This window comes from Adiantum capillus-veneris, chromosome 9, assembly GCF_014529385.1.
Source record: "Adiantum capillus-veneris isolate H3 chromosome 9, ASM1452938v2, whole genome shotgun sequence".
NCBI classification, from domain to species: Eukaryota; Viridiplantae; Streptophyta; class Polypodiopsida; order Polypodiales; family Pteridaceae; genus Adiantum; species Adiantum capillus-veneris.
Genome location: NC_140939.1, coordinates 147,639,332 through 147,644,330, shown reverse-complemented (window position 1 = coordinate 147,644,330; position 4,999 = coordinate 147,639,332). Strand labels below are relative to the sequence as shown.

General features: G+C 45.3%; 1 pseudogene; it reads right to left on the bottom strand.

Moving 5' to 3' along the window:
• Positions 1–2,821: 2,821 nt before the first annotated feature.
• On the bottom strand, positions 2,822–3,508 carry LOC147451340 (cytochrome P450 76C1 pseudogene; annotated as a pseudogene).
• Between the last annotated feature and the right edge of the window lie 1,491 nt (positions 3,509–4,999).

The following is a 4,999-nucleotide window of genomic DNA, read 5'->3' as shown; positions in this document are numbered from 1 at the left end:
ATGTATATTTTGTGCATAGACCCTTGGGGAGGAGTATCTCTCAGCTGGTATCAGAGCCTATGCTTAAGGTTATGGGGATAGCCTAAAGCCTGATACTAGTCGAGTTATTTACGTATCATACATGCATTCATGCATGCTATTTGGAAAAGGATATTGTATTCATGATGCATCTATAAGTAACATTGATTGGTGGTACCTACTTGACTTGTCTTCTTGAATGGAAGTATGTGGTTTGATTTATGGTGAAGTGGTTAAAGTGTTCGACAGAGGTATTGATATTTCTTTGAATGTTTGTTTTGTAGTAACAAATGGCTCCCAATCTAACCTCTAAATGCTTTAGCCAAGGGAATGAGGTTTTGGCCATAGTGTTCAACAATATGGCAACACGGTTATTAAGGGATGCAAGGGAACTCTTTTACTTAAAAATCAGGACCAAAGTCTTTGCCATGCCAGGAAACACAACTTGTTGGAAGAGTTTTGACCGTAATTACCTTACTTGTAACCAAGAACCCTTCCATCAGTTCTTTATTTACATTGAAGATAGTCTAAGATTCTAGTTTGCCAATGTCAGGCTACTTCAGCTCAAAATGTGGTTAGGTTTACACTACAAGAGGTTCCATGCACTTGTGACGGTGGAGAGAGGGAATAGGGAACACACCCAGCACACAAAATATTTGCCTCTCTATAGCCCAGATATTCCACAGCACCCCTAACCTCTCAAATAACACCTTAAAATTGGCTAATTTGCACTAACAACTCGGCTTTAGCATACAAAACACCTACCTTGCACCTTGTAAAAAACACCCACAACACAAATGCACCCACACTGCTCAACTCACCCTTTTCGACTCACAAAACACTCCTAATCTACCCTCTCGGTAGCACCTTTCGAGCTGCAGGCAAACCCTCTGCAAGCAATGGCCAATACACGAAGAGCGAGAGAAGAGGAGGGGAGTGGGGAGAAGCAACACAATAGATTGGGGCAAATGAGTGGTATTATTGCATAGGAAGTAGTACAACCAAGTATGCAGCTTCAATGGCAAGCTTAACAACACACAAACTTCAAGCTTCCACTCACACACACAGGCAAAAAAGCCAACATTGGTCCAAAGACCCTCAAATTTTTGCATTTACAACCTTTTATAGGGGGTGTGCCTAGGAATCCCAAAAAAGAAAAATGGGGTGAGATTCCATGTCGTGCACTTCATTTGGAGCTCTATTTAGAATTGGTTTGCATTGCCACCACTTGGCATATTTTATTTTTGGAAAGCATCCCGTGGTGTGCACATTTGTCCTTTGCACCTTCCACTTTGGCCGGCCGGATTTCCCTTCTCTTGGCCTTTGAGTGCCCTTAGCCTTGCTCTTTAACTGCCCTTACCGGCTCATCTCCTTAGAAACTAGACCCCTCCCCTGTCAAGGCAATAGCAATGTCGCTATTGAGGGGGGGGGGGGGGGGGGGGGGGGGGGGGGGGGGGGGGGGGGTGGTACAACCCTTTCCCTCAAAAAACTTTGGCCCCTTGCGGGCGCAGGCGCGGGCACCGCCCCTTACCGCCTACCACGTCATTACTGAACTGCCACCCACGCGCCCGCGGGTGTGCCATTTCCTTGCACCGCGGACTCCTGCCAAAACCTCCGCCATACCCACTGCGCAGCACCATAGCTACGAGAGGAGAGCTCCCCTCTCTCTCTCCCTTCTTATGTCCAATGGAGAGCCCACGCTCTGGGCTATATACTCCGGCCCTCGGACTACTCCCTGTGCATGTGGGATTAATCAATCGCCACGTGGCGTCCCCTTACGACTCCGGCCTTTTAAGGCTTCAAAAACTCCATTATTATTGTTTTAACAAAAAACCTTTTTAGCCTGCCTTTGCCTGGCTCTCTCCCACTGCTCCAATGTCATATTGCTGAGCCGCAAAGCCCGGAGGGAATCTTGCATTTCCAGCTTGCTTCTCCATAATCCGCATCTCTACTCGACTTTTCCAGGCCCAAGATCCAAGGCCGCAAAAACACGATCAAATCATCTGCCATCAACTCCAGACAAAGACACCCAATCTTCCGACTGTCTTAACTTCTTGCTCCGGATTCCGTTTGGCATGCAGTCACTTCCGGCTAGCTCCGTATGATGCACATCCTGCTATAGAACTTTGTCGGTGCTCAAAAGATGCCATATGGCACATTCTCCAATGCGGCCAAGTGGGCTCAGACTCGGCCCCCGGAAAAACTTCAACTGACCATATCTTGCAAACCAGGGTTCCGATCAGCAATCCGAAAAGACGGGTAGGCTCCATGAATTGAGCTCTACACATCTATACCCCAAGTTTCACTTAGATGACCTGTACCCAGCTACCCTATCCGGCAAGAATCTACAAACCACTAAAACTTTAACCTTCAATAACTTGGGCTCCGTAGCTCGGTTTGATGAGCCGTCTGGACCTGTTCCTTCAACACTTCAAGCTTGTCATTCCTGGACCCAAAAGCTGCACTTTGATCTCCTTCACCTGCTACCCCAATTAGCCCCTTATGGAGCCTTCCCTGGCCTATAAGCCGCATCATGCATACACCTCCGCTGTTCCTGCCATCCCATGATCCTCCTAGCTGCTCCAGTCCTTTGCCATGCTTATGTTTGCCTACACACATCTGGCCATGCCACCTTCTAGAGTCGACACATTTTGGCTGCACCAACGGTTGTAGAGACAAACATACACATGATATTGTAATGAGCTGTTGGGCTTTAAAAATTGGATTAGATAGATGAAAGGAAGGTGTTCAAAAAGCATAGGTCAAATTATTGAACACAACCAAACAAACAAGTTGGATACAGTTAAGATGGCTTTCGAAGAGGGATAGCTCGAAGTGGTACGGACATGGGGGCAGTACGAGAAGCGGCTTCAGATAAATCTAAAATGAAGTCACTAGGAAGTTTCCAATCGAAGAAGTGCACAAAGTTAGCCAACACTAAGCCCACCATGGATAGACCAAGATTCATACCCGGGCACCCTCTTCGTCCAGAGCCAAAAGGGAGGAAGTCATAGCATTGGCCACGGAGGTCGATTGGGTTATGGTCATTGAGAAACCTATCTGGGTGAAAAGATTGCACATCCTCCCCCCAAGTGGTAGGATCATGCCCTAAAGCCCAAACATTTACGCGCAATTTTGTCCTTGGAGGTATGTAAAAGCCACCAATCTCTTTCCCATGAGTAAGGCATTTGGACATTTTCCGAACCACAATGGGGAGTGGTGGGTGCAATCTCAAGGTCTCTTTTAGTACAGCTTGCAAGTAAGGTAGCTTTATGACAATATCATCCTCTACGAGGGCTTGTCCAAAGAGAGGGTGGATATGAGCAGCCTTGTGGTCCGCGTTAGGACCGTTGTCTCCATTTGCTAAAACTCGGTGATCCTCCACCACCATCGCTATCTCAGCTTGCAGCTTCATCATGCAATGGGGGTTTCTTAGTAGCTCTGCCATTGCCCATTCTATTGTGGTTGTTGTGAGGATATTTTTCCCCATGGCACCGATAAAAGCGTTGCTAAAAACATCACGAAGAGGACGTTTCTATACTCGTCGCTACAAGCATCTCTATACGTATGTCTATATGCATTGCTATATAGAAATGCTTATACCGACGCATATAGTCACGCTTATGCATATAGTTTCCAATTTAGCGACGCTCATAGAACCTTAAATAGAGACGCCTATAGCGACGCCCGAGAATTAAAAAAATTGGGTGGCAAGGCAACGAATGCCCTACCACCCATCAACCATATTGAACATAAAGTTTCCAGAATAAAGATGCAAAACTGACAAAAGTATTTCAATAAAAGTGAATTGACCAAAGTAATACAATGATAAAATTATACACATCATAGGCAAAATCACTTGATTGTTAATCTTTGACCAAAATGTAATAGTTACAACACAATTGTTCATTATTGAGAAAATACATTGTTGACCAATAGTTCCAAAAATGACGTACACGCGTCATCTCATTATGCATGCTATGAGAAAAGAAAACTAGTGTTGTCTGGCTACGGCTAGGGCTACGGCTAGATTGATGTAGTCTAATCCAATATCTTGTTGCATCCAAGCGGTGTATCTGCCAAATTTTGTAGAAAAAATAATAAGACTTTCTGTAAGTATAAACATATAATGACAAAACAATCTATTTTTTAGCTTATCATTAAAATACAACAACTGTAAGAGAGTAAAGTTAAATACTAACCAAGTTGGAGTGAAAATTGAAAATGTACATAAGGACGTTTAAGCCCTTTCTACCCGCATACACGTGCTCGTACAGTGTGGGGTCACGTCATGTCATCGACCACTGTTCAAAACATACAAAGAATACATAATGTTAGAATTTAAAAGTACACTTATCCATAACTACCAAACCTAAAGGGCAATGCAAAAACAATTACAAATTCGGCCTCAAATGATGCCCATCCGCCACTCCCCAAGTGGTGCAAGCTCCCTGTCTCTATTCGCGCTTTGGCTGCCTCCTTTTGTTGCTTCCACTTGTTAGGATTCTCGTGTGCTTCTCGCTTTGCATTCTTCCAATCTTCTTTGGCTAGCCAATCTGGCATGTTCCACCCATGATTTATTTAGAACGCTTGTTCTTGCAGTATTCGTGCATCCACACCTTCATCAGGTCTTCATTGAAGCGCTCATCCGGTTTGACACGGGAACTCATCATGCAACATGCTGATGACTCTGTCTTTTAATTCATTTGGCACTTCACTCTAGGTGTTTAGGAAACACCTGGAGAAGAGGCCACACATGCGTGAGATCACCTTCTTGACATCGTCATCAAGGATGATGCTATCGCTAATGTCGATCGAGTACGGCAAGCTCTCTCGCCTATGACGCGTGAACCTGGGTGTCTCGGTAGGGGTCTCGAGAAACGTCTCAATGGGGGTACGGACAACAGGTGTCTTCACTAGAGTTTGGGCCTCGAAGTGAGGAGTGTCGAGTGGGGTGACTCCCGAAGGAGTAGCGAGTGGT